Source organism: Lissotriton helveticus, chromosome 1_1 (genome assembly GCF_964261635.1).
Source record: "Lissotriton helveticus chromosome 1_1, aLisHel1.1, whole genome shotgun sequence".
Classification (NCBI taxonomy): domain Eukaryota; kingdom Metazoa; phylum Chordata; class Amphibia; order Caudata; family Salamandridae; genus Lissotriton; species Lissotriton helveticus.
The window spans coordinates 2,093,358,495-2,093,375,258 of record NC_136057.1 but is presented as its reverse complement, the minus strand read 5'-3'; positions in this window follow the sequence as shown (position 1 = coordinate 2,093,375,258).

Here is a 16,764-nt window from a genome sequence, read left to right as displayed (position 1 = left end):
CATTTACAAACTTTTTCAAAACCGATTGTTTCTGAATCCATGTTGACAACACATGTGAGTCTAAGTAATGACGAACAAGCTTCAAATCAATTCACACGAACATGAACAAAAAAAAGATTAAGGGGTTCTGAGCAAGGTGCTGGAGAATTGGAGGATGTTTCTGGTAGTAATGTTTGCCCAGTTCAAAATAATTATTCTGTTGTAGAAGCTGCTACCTCATTTAAGATGGGTCATGAACCCCAGTTTGGGTTAACTCTCAGGGTAGTGTTGTGACTAGGTTTTCTTGTATGAAAAAACTTCATAACTAGGCACGATTATGTGTTTTATTGATTATTATTCTTTCCTATTATGTGATCCTCTAATGTACGTATGCTTTGTTTTGTTAAATGTTGCCATTTTACCAATGCTTGCTTTTCTTCTAGGAAGTTTGTTTATTAATTAGCCAGGAAGGGGTAACAATGTAATTGTTGCACTGAGTTCTGCCCTTTCATTACTCCCGGATTTTTTGTTTTTCTGACCACGCGGTTTTGGACACTTTACTGTGGGTGAGTCTCACTACTGGTGTCTCACCCACTGTAACATGTTAAATGGACTGCACGTGTTTACAGCCAGTGTCTGCCATTTAAGATAAGGCCGCTGTGATGCAGCATGGTACGGGGCACTTGGCCAGTTACGCGTGTGTGGGCAGGCCGTGAGAGCCTACTGTCGTGCACAACCCTGTACAGCTCACAGGTAGCCTGGCACAATGGGGACTCTGCAGGATTAGTTATTCACCTGGGATAAGCATTATAAGGGTAGTGAACACTAAAAGGGAAAGTCAGTGTGCCTTACTGTTTTAACTATAGTGGTATCCCATTATACAGATAGGGAGGGAACTGCCTTAGAGTGTAGTTTCACATCCCCTTGGCCTACAGAGAGACCTCCGGGGTCCTGAATTGGAATGTTATCTGTGCAGGAAAACCAAATATGCAACTTCCAACATGATAACCGTACATCTTAAGGGCCATCCAGAGTTTCCATATGTTCCTGGTTCAGCTCAGGATTAGAGCCCAGGCCTTGTGCCACTCTGCTGTGCCCAGTTAATTAAGAAGCAGAAACACAGGCCGCCCCAGACACAAGGAGCAATTACCAATATTTCTCTCAGCACCTAACGAGTAGGGGGTGGGGCGGAATGATCTCCATCAATCACTCAGCTATCACACTGTACTAGTGATGGGCTGCTCAAGTCTACTAAAGAAAGGAGAGTGCCGAGACAACTGAGGCCAATCTAAAGGGGGGCCCTCTTTGAAATTTTAGTGTGCAAGTCCCTGGCAGTGATGTGAGTGAGGGGTAAAGCTGAGACCCCATGAGCTGATGTGAAAGGTGGCTCCTGGATGACACAATTTTGGACTGTCCAAGCATGGTGTGCAGGAGGGTTGGGACTGAGCTGGAGAGGTGATGTGGCACCCTAGGATTGGCAAGGGGTGCCTGTCTTCTGGAACATTCTTTTTCCCTTTCATAACCCTTGCACCATGTTGGAGACACTTCCCTCCTTCCTGCAGTCTTCTATACACTTTGTTGCTGGATCCTGGGACTGCCATGGAGAATTAGAAGGAGGATACCCATGGACCCAGGACTCTGTCCAGTTGGAGAGACCAGTGGGTCTCTCCAAGGGCCAGTGAGTCTGGCCTCTTTGCTACCCTGAGGACCAGTTGGGAAAAACCCTGGACTTTTCTGCACCCACCAACAAAGACCCAAAGGAGAACTGGTGCAAGGGACAATGAAAACCAGTTTCTGCAGGACTGGACTGCTATGGACTGCTATGGAGGGGAGGAGGGTTGCTGCAACAGGCCCTGCTGGAAAGAGGTCGCCACAGAAGTAAAACGAGCCCAGGATCATGTAAATCAGTAAACGTGATTGTGCTGCAGGTGTGGGGAGCTGGCGAGGTAGCCAGGGGTGGACTTCCTAAGCTGCCCTTCAATGACGGAAACTCATGGGGCACCCCGATCTACAAAGAAAACAGAAAAATACTAACACGCCTCCCCCAGCACAGCCTTTCTTCTCATATTCACCTTCTCCACGAAACTCGTCCCATAATTCCTTGGGAAGCCTTTTGAACTCAACACATTTTTGCCAATATCTCTGCCTGGGGTGGGCCCAAGATGATGGGACAACCACCAAATCACTCAGTACACAGCAGCCTTTCTTAGAAGGTTACTTTCTGGGTCCTCACCCTAAGTTTGGGGGGACCCCAAATTATCACCTCCTATTGATTTCCAATGCCTTTGCAAGCACTCCCATGGCTGGACTCTTTTCTCTACAGGTGTGAGTGTTTCATTTTTTAAGGGTCAAGTGTAGGATGACATTTATTCAAACCTTGAGGGCCTGAACATACATATATATGATGTTCATGTTGTTATGTCCTCTAGGTGCTGACTGTACGGTTGCAATGCAATGTTTTTTCTGACGTGAAACTCTCTAGGGGCTGTCTTTACAATTACAGTTTGATGTCACTTACATGAAAGAATACACAAACAAGATTAATTCCTAATAAATGTTTTATTGGGAAATCATAATGATTGCACATGTTTTATTGATTCATCATTATCATAATGACTAATATTCATACAAAAATAATGTGTTCATTACAAAATAACTGTTTAAACTCACTTGACATGTTTGGGTGACCCTCTAGGGCAGTGATAATCAAAGTACAGCCCGTCTTGACCTTTACATGCGGCCCCGGTGAACAGCAGCACTAGCTGAGCACTAATATTTAGGAATGAATGTTAAATAAATGGGCAAGCATTTATTAACCTGCAAATAAATGCTTGTTCATTTATGTAACATGTTTTTTAGACCTTCTTAGACAATCCCTGACCCACCCAGACCCTCTACCGCCACCCTCCTGTTATCAGTGCGACCCTCAGTCACACTACAGACTGTACTTTGTGGCCAGTGGCCAATGTTCGTAAGTACCCATGCTCTAAAGAGTCACTAGTGATTATACAATGTGATCTATGGTATGTTCCATCTGCCAATGTATATTTGTAAATTACTGTGTAGTATCTACTAGTGCGTGTGTAATAATTGTACTTCTCCTTTTTCTAATGAAAAAGGACTGACTGGACAAAATTCTCCTTTCTCTATAGAAAAGTACTCACTGGACATCATTAATTGAGTGGTAATATTGCATGCCACTGCATGCTTCTCCTTTTACTTATCCATGGAATTGTCCTTCTACCGCTCTTTAGTGATACCTGATGAGGCAACCTTCAAGCAAAAAGAGCCCTGATTCTTGTGTTCTGCAATGTAAAGCTTGTAAAGTCTCATCTTTCTTTCTCTGTTTGCCTTCAGATGCATTAAGGAACACTTGCAATAGTGCATGGCCTGAGGGACAGACAAGCGGGTCTGTTACCGACATCTGCTTAGACACTTTTTATAATGCTCCGGTGGCGCAAATCTTGAAATTATATCTACGAAGCCATGCAAAGCCACTGTACGTGGCTTTGAATTGGCTCATAGATAATGGAGTAAGGCAGCGCAAATCGCTGCGTTGCCTTACTCTGTGCTCGGGAGCTGTTCCATGTAAACCTGGGGATACGCCTAAGCCTTGCGCCTCCCAAGGTGAGGCTTAACGAAAAAAAATAAGTTTGTCTCCTGGTTTATTCATTTTCTTTACCTTTCACTTTGACATAGGGCAGCACAGCAAGGTGACTTGCAGTACTGCCCTACGGCTAAACCCCATAAATGAGGGCCCGAGTGTGAAACCTGTAGTCTGGAGGTGACATACCTAACACTGCCAAAGGTTTAAAAGAAGTCAGGAATAACCGAAATCAGTAGGAACAGACCTCCACATCAGTGTGTTCTGGCATAGAAAAAAAGGGACCGAAGTAGGTATCTACTGGTGGCGTGAGTATGCGGCTCAAATTCATCATGTCTTGAGGCAAGATGGGGCCTTGAGGGAGGGCAATGGCACCTGATGGTGCGCAGAAGCTATTGCAACTGTTTGCACATGTAGTCTGAATCGAAGGAAGACTCGAAAGGTGAGGAATCTGGAGTTACAAGTACTCATCAGAGAATATAATTTTAGAACATTTTGTTCTGTGCAACATCTTGTGTAGCGAAAATTATGATCTAATGAACAGGAAAAAATATGGCAGAAAGCAATTATTTATGTAATTTTGTTCTGATACGTCTAGAAATAATTGACTCAAAATGCTGTTTTTATGGGATGACAAATATATACAGAATTTAGTTTAGCATGCTTTCAAAATAATTGGTAGTGTATTGAGATGGCCAATATCATGTATAGTCAAACTAGGAAGATTTTGAGCTGCTTAAACTAATGATACATTGTGGAAGAACACCTATTAGCACCTATTTTATTAGGAATAGTTCCAAAACGTTTTAACTGAAAATTCTCCTACAAAAGCATTTTTTATAGCTTGGACACAGACGAAGTTGTGTGGAGTGTAGTTCTAGTATACTGCTATAGTTACAAAGCTGTGAATTTCAAACAGAATTGAACGTTCCCACAGCCTTAGGAATAATACAAGAATGAACAGAAAATCAACATTTTTCATAGTACAACTTTTTCCATCACTAAAGAGTGTGATTAGGGGTGGAGACTGGCATAGAATAGCGTGAAGATAAGTGTCATAGATTGGAGTGGCATAGCATAACGCAGAGTAAGTCAGAGTTGAGTGACATTGCATCGAGTGGTGCAGTGTGGAGTGGCATAGCATGGAGTATAGTGGCACAGAGTAGAGTGCCACAAAGTGTCAGAGTGGAGTGGCATAAAGTGCTGTGTAGTGTTGTAAAATGGAGTATTGTGAAGTGAGTGGCCTAAAGTAAAGTGGCATACAGTGTTGTGGAGGTGAGAGGGATAGAGTGGAGTGTCACAGAGTGGAGTAGAGTGCTATAGAGTGGAGTGGAATGAAGCAGCGTGAGTGCCATAGAGTGAAGCATCATGGAGTGGACTAGAGTGAAGTAGAGTGTACTAGAGTGAAGTGGTGTAGAGTGTCAAAGTGATGTGGCATAAAGTGTAGTAGAGTGGCATAGAGTGGAGTATAGTAGAGTGTAGTAGAGTACTGCTGCGTAAAGTGGAGCATGCATAGTGTGGTAGCACTCTGCCGTTTAAACAATGCATTTTCAATTGAAATGACCATTGTTCACCCATACATACAAATTAACTGGTAAAAATATACACTGCACAACTGATAATTTGTGAAAACTGCATCAGCTGTGTATAGATTACAAATATTTGTTTCTACAACACTTCAGAATTACAAAGAAATGTGCTTCATTTGTGCTTTTCTCGTGTATTCTGAAATATTTGCACAGTTCATTTACAGACATTAAAATTGTGTTTTTCGCTAGAACAAAATAACATCCTACAGCCTTTCCTCTGACATGGGTATGCAGCATGTTTGCCACATAACTCCTCTCACTTTGAAGTCTGAGACAGAAAAGTAAAAACCAAGCTGCTTTAGAAGACAGAGCCTGATATGAGACCTCTGTCTTTGAATGCACAGAAAATTTGATAACATAAGAAAAAAAATTTAATGGCCTGTTTACAGAAAGTGGGCACTAAGGGGCCTCATTTATGAGAAATGACGCATCGCTGCGTGAAAGCAGCGATGCGTCACTTCTCAGTGCGCACTCCTTGCGACATACCTGATGCGTCATATTTAATGTATGACGCATCATGTCGCAAGGAGTTACAGATACGTCAGTATTTCTGATGTATCTGTAAGCGCAAAAGTGACGCATTGCTGGAGTGTGTCACAAAAGTGACGCAACTCCAGCAATGCGTCCTTTCACATGGGGAAAGCCCCATGTGAAAGGGCTTGCATCAGTCTTACGCCTGCTGTGAGGCAGGCGCAAGATTTTGACGCAACAGCGTCCTAAAAGTGACGTAGTGAAATCTCATAGATTTCACTGCGTCACTATTACGAGGTTGTTTGCGGGGAAACGCCCCCTCTGCATACATTATACCTGACGCAGGTATAATGTAGCGCAGTGGTTTACAAAGTGACGCATCTGCTCAGATGCGTCACTTTGTAAATAGTGCGCAACAGGAGGCATGTTTTACGCCACTGATGCGTCACAAAAAGTGACGCATCTGAAGCGCAAAACTGACGCAAGGCCTCATAAATGAGGCCCAAGGAGTGATAGTAAATAGGCTATACTCCGCAAGAGGGAAACAACAGCTGGACAGCCTAAAACAAATAAAGTCGGCATATAGAAAGCAAGTGAATGTGAGTTCCAAACCACAAAGCCAATGGTAAACAATGGCAAAATGCATTCTCAGGGAAGCTTTCCAAATGTCTCCGTAAATCAGAAAGTTGCGCTGACTGGTAGGCTTCAACCTATTTGTTTTTTTATTTGCAAAGTATTATATAGCGCTGGCTAGACCCAGAGGTATCAGAGCGCTTTACATGAGGATCAGCGAGTTATAGGATACATAGTTATATCATTAGAATCAGCAAGTTATCGGTTACATAGTTACATCAGTTTGAATCCAAGAAACACAGAGGGAGAAGAAGGAGGGGGAGGGAAGGAGACACAGATGGGGAGACAAGGAAAACAATGTCAGATGACCGGCTGGGTAGGTGACGGCCAAGGGGCCAGACTCCTCTATAGCTGCATAGGACAGCTTCACTGGGCATCGGCCAAGGTTGCTCTGGCTCCGCTGTAGGTATCTACATAAGTTGAATCAGCGAGTTACAGGATACATAGTTACATCACTTAGAATCAAAAGAATCACCGAGGAGGAAGGAAGGGGAGGGAAGTAGACAAACGGGGATGACAAGGAAAACAATGTCAGATGACCGGCTGGGTAGGTGACGGGGCCAGACTCCTCTATAGCTGCATAGGACAGCTCCACCAGGCATTGGCCAAGGTTGCTTGGGCTCCGAGGTAGTAACAAATAGTTTTAGTATCCGCTCAGGGGGCGTCGTGATAGTTGCATCGAGCCCACATAGAGAGTCCAGAAGAGCTAAGGCTAAGGCTATGGCCAGTTCACCAAGGGCCTCAACAGTAGTAGGGTTTTATTAGAGGGACGACTCTTCAGCAGGGGTTGGTGCAGCCAGCAAGCTCTACATAGTCCTGATAAGGGTGGGTATAAGTCTTACCTCAGGAACAATTGGAGGTGTCCTCAGTGGGAAGAGTAGTCAGGAGGGCACATCAGAGGGTCAGAGGTCCAGAGATGGGCTGAGGGCTGCATTGAGGCCAGATAGCAGTGAGTGAAAGCCCTGCTCTAGCCTCAATTGAAAGTGCTCTCAGCCGGAAGGATCGTCGGCAGGGCACAAGCGGAGGTCAGAGATCAGAGATGGGCTAGAGGCTGCGTTGAGGCACAGTGCGATTAGTTAGATCTCAAGATTGTGCGGCCGCAACACAGTGGTTGCCCACAGAACGGCCAGGTGCAGGGAGGTTGAAAGCATGACCGTGGAGTTCTGGTCACTGCCATTTTGATGAGCACTTCTCAAAGGCTGAGGAGATCTGGTCACTGCCATATTAATTTAATCGAATGAATTTTAATTTAAACTTACTGAGCGCTGATCGATGGCAGCAGCTGAGCATCATATTGGTCCGCTCTGCGAACCTCCGCAAATTGGGCAGCCGGCAGTGTAGAAAAACATGCGGTAGCAAACACTGCGGGGGTCCTCAGACAGCCAGGTGCACGGAGGTTAGGCAAGTCTGGGGATACCGCCATCTTGTAGAGCCCTGATCGTCGGCAGTGATTTGGCTCAACTCCTAGTCACTCCGCAGAATAGGTGGCAGGCTGCATTGAGGTGTGGAGCAGGGAGCGGGAAGTGGAAGGCCAGATCCTGAGGTAGGGAAACAGTTCAACCCTCGAGAGTGGCCAGGAAACATGTCCATTTAACGCCCCTCAGAGGCAATCTGGGGCATCGCCATTTTGTGGCGGGTATAGCAGAAGACCGCTAGTGGCAGTGGTGCAGTAGGCCAGGGAAAAGGAACAGGCAGCGGGCCGTGCGTGTGTAGTGGGGCTGACTCCTCCAGAAGCGACCCGGCAGAAACTCCGAGGCAGGGGGGTCGGGGAGGGTCCATCAGTGACCCGCGGTGGGAGCAGGAGGCTCGACAGGCCCACTCAAAGACGCACTCCGAGGGGAGATGAGGCTCAGTCTATCCGGAGAGCAGCGCGGATAGGGGGTGCTCAATGTACCAATTCAGCTGGCGAGGTGCTGCACCCTCCGTCCTCTCGAAGAGCAAAATCCTGGAGGCGATCAGCGATGAAGAGGATGAGAGGGGCGTCGGACTCCCAGTGGCCTTCCCAGCAAGCAGACCACAGCCCCGAGTGGTCAGAGCGTAGGGGATGCGCTCGAAACGGGAGGAGAGCAGCGAGGCAGATGCGGCAAAGGCATGACCGGAATCGGGGAGATCGCCCTGCAGTGACCTAAAAAAGCGGTTTCCCTTGCAAAAGGGCGAAGTGGCACTGAGAAGACCAGACCATGTATTCCATGTGTACAGGTACACAGTTTAAATTGTATGGGATTCCTTTATGTCAAGAAAAAACTATACATTATCAATTCTAGTGCCATTTTATTTCACAAGGAAATTGATATTACCCTACAATGTTCCTCTCACTGTGGTCTGACAGCACATGCCACATTGCAAATATTACCCCTCCCTATATACAGATTACCACCCCTCTGACTGATGTGAATTAACAGTGGTTACTCTGAAGTGTTAGACCAGGCATCTTTTGGAATGGTTTCCCTTACTTTTTTCTGTCTGACCTTCTTTGTCCTTCGTTTTTGCTGGCTTTAGGACTCTGAGCTCTTTACCACTGATCACCAGTGCTAAAGTGCATGTGTTCTTATCTAAAATATAATGAAAATTGGTTTATCCATGATTGGTATATTTGGTTCACTTATAAGTCCCTAGTAAAGTGGTATACTATATACCCAGGACCTGAAAACCAAAGACTACTAGTGAGCCTGCAGCACTGATTGTGCCAGCCACAGAAGTAGCTTTTTTTGACTCAGGCATGCCACTGCAGGGCCTGTGGGTGCAGTTTACTGCCATTTCGACTTTGCATTTCCAAGCCTTAAACTCTCCTTTTATTACATACTAGCAGCCCGTCCCGACGTTGTCCGGGGATGAAATGTAATGTGTACAATATTTGTAATAGTAAATCCTAATTTATGTGGCGCCGAGTGAATGCCGCGTTTCTGAAAGCCGTGCCCCTGATTTTAGGCCTGCCCCCTCTGACAACGCCAAGGCTCACAAATGAGTAAAGTTTTGTTTTTTTTATCGCCTCAAGTACTGTGAGTGTTATCAGTAATGGAGCGTGAATGGGCGCGCACATTGAAATCCAAGACCATTCATTTTGTGTTTTTTGTTTTGGCCCAGGCCCCTCTGACAACGGTGACTGCCACAAAGGCGCGAATGTTGCGCCGAGTGAATTCCGCGCTTCTGAAAGTCGCGCCCCTTTTGTTAGGCCTGTCCCCTCTGAGAACGCCGAGGCTCACAAATGAGTAAAGGTTTGTTTTTGTTAGCGCCGCAAGTACTGTGAGTGTTATCAGTAATGGAGCGTGAATGTGTGCGCACAGTGACATCCACGCAGATTTTTTCGTTTTGTTTTTGTGCCAGGCCCCTCTGACAACGGTGACGCCCACAAAGGCGTGAATGTAGCGCCAAGTGAATTCCGCGCTTGTGAAAGCCGCGCCCCTTTTTTTAGGCCTGCCCCCTCTGACAACGCCGAGGCTCACAATTGAGTAAAGCTTTGTTTTTGTTAGCGCTGCAAGTCGGCAGTTAGCACGGCAAGTCTGCAAGTACTGTGAGTGTTATCAGTAATGGAGCGTGAATGGGCGCGCACAGTGAAATCCGCGCCCATTTGTTTTGGGCCATGCCCCTCTGACAACGGTGACTCCCACAAAGGAGTAATGTGAAGTATAGTTTGAGACGCCCATCACTGACAGCATAACGCCAACGCCCACAAGGGACTACTTTACCCCTAAGGTTCTTTGACCTTTCTAATATATATGGTGGCCAGCTGTATAGCCTATGTCCATCTGCTGCAACTCCCCTTTACAATGCTGTATTGGGTGTTGTGATTGTTGCTGTACTTCTTGAGATTACCCGCCTCAAAGGTTTCAGCTCTCTCTTTATAATAGTATTATAGATTAGTCAACCCTAAGGTAGGCCCTAGGTAACCCTAATGACAAGGTGCTGTATAAGTAAAATGTAGGACATGTGCCTTTTTGTTTTACTTGTCCTAGTAGTCACAACCACCCAAGTTTGTATTCACTACAGTGAGCCCTGCTTCTCTCATAGGTTAACATTGGGAATCCCTTTAAAACTGTTTATGTGTAATTCCTGATGGCAGAGGAGTAGCTGCTTTATGTTTTAAAACATTTGATTGGTAATGACAAATCTTATTTAGTGGTAAAGTTGGATCTAGTATTACTAATCTAGCAATGCCCCTTTACGAAAGTGGACATTTCTATGCCCGTAGCTCTCTTTCGTACTCCACAGCCTGTCTCCAAACACATCTGGGGTGGGTGTCAGCCATTCTTTGGCATTCTCTCTAGAGAGCCATAAGTACAGGATACTCAGCTGCATCTGCATTTATCTGCATACTGATGGGTCTTCCTGGGCAAGAGGGAGGTGAGGAGGTAACGCCTACACCTAAATAGGTAGCAGCTTGGCCTCACAAAAAACACTCTATACCTACCATCATGGAAGAATTAGTAATTTATGGATTTGGTTAATTTCCTTCTTTTCCTGTGACCTGCATCTTTATGCCCCCCTCTGCGTCTGCAATTAGGCCCTCCACAGTGAGAAAATGTCTCCCTCTCATGTCACATCTCAGTTAAGGCTCTTCCGTTATCCCTACTGTGCTGTACCGCACCCCTCATTCTCTCATGTCTGCTACGTACCTCATTCCTTACGCCTGCTACCAGTCTCCATCCCTTTGGCTAATTCCTAATGTTTATGGATTGGGAAGATGGCCATCCCAATGCCCTTATACATAAGAGGTCCCATTCTTTTAACAACATAAAGGATCATATCACATACTAAAAGTTTAAAATCCCATTAATATTGGAGGAGGCCTGGGTAACACTGTCTTTTGGCTCTCTTGAAAAGTATTTTGACAGCTGTTACATTTGTCATGACTCAGTACTCTTGAAACTGTGATAAACAGAGGTCTTCTGAATGATTGATAAGACCAACCACCAGTGTTATTCCATTAGGAGCACGGATTTGCATTTTCTGCAAAACGTTGCTTTTATCTGTGACTGAATTCGAGCCATACATTTCTGTAGGTCGGTCACGTCTGTCTGAGTCTCAGTTGGCCTAGAAATCAGGTGTTTTTAGGTCTCGCCTGGCGGTAGCAGCGAGCATGCAGTGCTCTCGCCATGCGAGGGCCTTTTGCGATCAATTCAGCCAAAGCTGAATGCACGCGTGTCCAGATGGACAAAGATGGTTGCTCTCGCATTCGCGTACAAACCAAAAATGCATGCGCATGTGGACAGCCCAACGCCATCTTTGTTTACTTGAATTAGCGTAGGGATGTGCACACGTGCGCGCATTTTTTTGTCCATACGGTTTCACTTTCATTCTTTCACGCCGCTTTCTGGTTGTGCGGATCCATGCAGGTGTGAGCACTTGATCAAGAATGAGGCTGCCCTTTAAAAACCTCGTAACATGATACAGCGTTGTTCATGAATTCCGGGAGGATGGAAACGGAAGGGTTTTTTGTTGACGAGATCTGCGGAAACTCTGTGAAAGCAGCAGAACTTGACTTAACTTGTTTGGTGATACTTAACTACGGTAGAGTGATGCGCTTATGGTTTCGGTATTTGATCTAGCGCCGGATGTGTTTGGATTACTTTGCATAGACTAGGACGGACGATTGCCTGGACGGTCCAGCGCCTGGGTTCTTGTTGATACTCGCGCCAGTTATACCAGGATTTTCAGAAGCTACGAGTATTTTTAGCTGCTCTATGGTAAGTATGGCTTTCTACTGTTCGTTTAATTACTGTTCTTAATCGGAGTAAGGACACACGGCTCGGTGTTGTTTATATTAGCACGCGGTATTGTATTGTAATTGTATTTCCATAGAGGTTACTACTCCTGAGTAAGGACACACGACTCGGTGTTGTTTATATTAGCACGTGGCATTGTATTGTAATTGCATTTCTATAGAGCGTACTACTCCTGACGAGGCGTCAAATTGCTTTTTCGGCGAGTAGCATTGTCACTTATTTGGGCATATCACATGCTGTTTATTTAAATCGCTTCCATAAGTAAGAGAGACTACTCGAGGGTATGTGTTTGTGGTAGGTGTGAACATACGGTTTAAACCCTGTGGCACAGAAAGTATTCCCAACCCAATTCGTCTCAAGGGTGATCCCACTGCACGTGCATGAGATGGCCACGTTTCTCTTACTTTCCCTGTCATTGCTCTGCGCAGTTATGATGTAGCGGATGCGGAATATATGTGAGCGTGCCAGCTAATTTGTTTAGTTTTAATTTTACGTGGAAGCGGTGGCTCGTGTTTGTTAGAATAATACATGCATTTCATCTGAGTAGTCTTTACAAAAGGATTATGTACAAGTTGAAAGGAAACCGGTTATCGCAGGTAAGTTCGAGTTTGGGTTGACGCACGCTGGCGTCTTAGAGACTTATGAATGTGTGCATTATATTTTAAACTGTCATTTTTTTCAATGTTAGAGTTAGAATAACCGAAGTGCTACCATGGTCCGTCTAGTACAGGCATTTTCATTTAATTTGGGAATGTGTGTGCAATTTTGAATATGTATCCTGGTTTGTTTACAATCGTTTTTTATGAAATCTGAAACACGAAACGATAAAGCTTTATCATGAGGCATTCATTATGGTAACAGTTCAGGCTGCTAATCGGTTTAAGTGACGTAATGGGAGGATTAGCTTTGAGTTTGAGATGAGAAGTGAATTCATGTTGTTCACTTGAGATGCTGCCTTGGGAGTCTGTGTCACATCGCCTGACACAACTTGTGAGAGGTAGATATTCGTCTTTGAAAGTAGACTTTACCGTCGATGATATCTTCTTAAATAAACTCCAGTGGTACCTTCTCATCGTTTGTCTAACACCAGAATGCAGGATCCTGTTACACCACATATTTTAGTCTACGCTAGTCATTGCACTTTCCACTCCTGCTTTCCACATTTACTCATACCCCATCTTTCTTTATTAACTCTGTTTACTACCCCTCTGCACAACCCCACCCCCTTGCTTATCTCAAGCCCATACACCCTCCATGTTTACCCCTGGGATACCACTTTGTCTCGTTTCTGTCTGTACTGTTCACTCGCACCCTATCCGATTAACGGAGCTCGGGGGGATTAAGGCTCGGACAAACAGCGCATCCGTTTGCACTACTTGACGAGTCGGTGTGCGGGGCTCAGGATACAAGGAAAAGAATCTATAAATGTTACGTGTGCAGTTTTAATGTATACTCCCGCCTTCATTGCCAAGGGGCGCTTGAGTGTCACATTTTTTTTTCAGAACAATTTTTCTCGGATGAGTGACCCTCCTGGATGGCGGATGTGTCACGGGTGGATTCAGAGATGTGTGGCTAGAGTAGGATGGATGGGTCGGTGGATGGAGGAACGCATGAAGAAATAGAAGTACTGGGAGAAGGATAGATGTAGAGACAGATGCAGAAAAGAGTGGATGATAGAGAATGATGAATAGAATGATGGATGGAAGGGAGGAAGGCTGTATTAATGCTTGGTAAGAAGGAAGAGTGCCTAGATTAAACAAGCCTTGAAAATGAAATACATCTCGCCATTTGCTTTGCTAATGGTATTGTATAGCAAAGCAAATTGCTTTAACTTAATTAAAGGCAAGACCTATTGCATTTTCAATGCTTGTTTTAGGAAGCATCTAGTGATTCTGTTCTCTATGCCCCGATTATCCTATGTGTACACATATAGGGGTTAGATCTATATTCGGTGTGTAGTAGCTGGACCACCTATACATATACAAACAATTGCCACGCATGTCGGATTTATTATACTGACGCATTTACATTCACTAAATGAAAAAGAAAGTAGTATGAAACATTCCTCACCAGTGATCACATAAGTTAATTACAGTGATTTTTCAATTTTGTTGCCAGCAGGAAGCATAAATAGAAGCTGTATTTTAACCAATGCGACATTACATGATTCAGATAATTAGTTAGATTTCATCACATTATTGATAACCTCCATCTCAATAATGTGTTAAGCGACAGTACAGAAAGAAAGGATCATTTGTCCCAATAAAGTCTAGAGATCCTTCAAATCGCTTGGGCCTTGGCAGGAAAGTGTAGACGTGTTCAGACCTCAATGTTGTTCCGAGGTCTCCTCAGAGCGGGTACTTGACCATCATGTTTTTGTGTGTGAAGCGGTTCTTTGGAATAGGGATATGGGTAATTATCCTAAACACATCAACAGCAGCAAAAGATCTGTTCAGCTTGAGTAGCTACTGTATCCCAATCTTAACAAGACCTGAAGTTGTTTTCACAGCTTTTTTTGATCTATGTGTATTCATTTTGCAGGACTGGCAGCATCCTTTTATCCAGTCCTTAACCATGTTTTACTACCACCGAAGGAAGGTCACATATATATATATCTGGATGGCCAAGGGTGTATGATAGTTATTGGGCTCGACTCGCTTAAGGCTTTCACAATGGTTCTCGAATTATGTGGGACAGTTGCTCCTCAAATTCGGTTTGTTGCATCCCTCACACTAAGTTAGTTCCCTACAGCTAAAGAGTTAATTAGTTTCATAACATCTCAGGCCAACATTGTTTCTATTTTGAAAAGCTCTTTCTCATTGGAGCCAACACCTATTTATATATGAATGACACAGTGTATTGGTGGTGTCCCTCACGCTGTGTGCTTCACCTGACTCCGTGCTCTCCAAAATCATGTGCAGCAGGAAGTAAGTAAACCATCTATTCCAATTTTGAGAAACCTGTCCCCTCCCCCTCGCTGCCTTACCTACCCGCCCCTATCCTACTCTCTGAACATCTGATTCCAGAGGACAAGTCTCTTACTTCGGGTCAACTGACTCCTTCCACTCCACCTGAACTTACGATCTCCTGTGATTCCAGGATTCCCCGAGAAACCAGTTCTCCTGCTTCTCTCTTGATCGATACATGGGAGCCATTTAACATTACGACTCTTTCTGATATTATTTGCAAAATTAAATCCGGTTCTCCACTGGACCCCCTTCCTCCCCATATACTAAAAAAGCTGGACTATTCTTCCCTTGCACTTATTGTGGATCTTCTCAATACCTCCCTTAAAGCAGCAACAGTACCCTCTGCATGGAAACATGCAATGATAGTGCCCCTGTTAAAAAAGACTAATGCAGACCCTAGCATCCCATCTAATTTTCGCCCAATCTCACTTCTTCCGGTTTTTTCTAAAATCATGGAAAAACACGTCAATTCCCAACTGTCATCCCATGTTGAAGCAAGTGGATTATTACATCCATCTCAATCCGGGTTTAGACGTGGCTTCTCGACAGAATCCACTCTGCTAGGGGTCTCCGAAAACATCCTGTGCCGAGTTGATAAGGGGGAAACCGTGGCACTCATTTTACTTGATCTGAGTGCCGCATTTGATACGGTTTCCCATCCCATCCTTATCAATGCCCTCAGATCATCTGGCATTATCGGCACAGCTCTCAACTGGTTTGTTAGCTTTCTTTCAGATCGCACCTTTCAAGTTTTCTCCTCGTCCTCTGCTTCTCAAACCTTCACATCGGCGTACGGTGTGCCGCAGGGTTCCATCTTGAGCCCCTTGCTATTCAATTTGTACGTCAGACCTTTGGCTACTATTGCAGAGCAAGCTGGGCTCACTATTTACCCGTACGCCGATGATACCCAGGTTATCTACTACCTTTCCTCTGACTCTCACTCCTCCTCCTCTTCCCTCCGTACAGGACTGAGTAACATCGCAGCCTGGATGTTGGACGACAAACTGCAACTAAACGGGGGAAAAACAGAGGTTCTTCTGTTCGGTCACAACACCACCTTATGGGGACCCCGGCAATGGCCTTCTCAAATGGGCCCTTTACCTACCCCGTCCAAAACAGCTCGCAACCTTGGTGTCATTTTTGACGACCAACTATCTATGAAGAACCATGTGGTCAAAACTTCATCCACTTGCATCACTATCATTAAGTGGTTGCGTAAAATCATTTGGATGCTTCCCTTGGACACTCAGAAAACCGTGGTCCAGGCTCTTATCACCTCGAGACTGGACTACGGGAATATCCTTCTTCTGGGAGCCAGTAAAGAGGTGACGCGTAAATTTCAGACAGTCCAGAACATGGCCGCGCGACTTCTCTGCAAATTACCTAATACTTCCCCTACCTCCAACGCCCTTCGCTCCCTGCACTGGCTCCGAATTGAAAACCGGACAAAATTTAAGGCCCTCTGCATCATTCACAGAATAAATTCTGGTCTAGCTCCACCTTATCTCAACCCCTTGGCACAACAATACCGTCCCCCTCGTAATTTATGATCTTCTAACCAACACTTACTTTCAGTTCCTAGAATTAAAAAAACCAGAGTGGGTGGCCGCTCTTTTGCCTGGCTTGCCCCCTCACTCTGGAACTCTCTTCCCCTTCAGATATGAACTGAACCCAACTACCTTAGGTTCCGCAGGCAGGTAAAAACCTGGCTATTCAACATCTAACAGTTCTCTTCTGACTCTCCCCTCTCACCTTTTGGTTTTAGCGCCGGGAAACCTACGGGTAGCTGAGCGCTT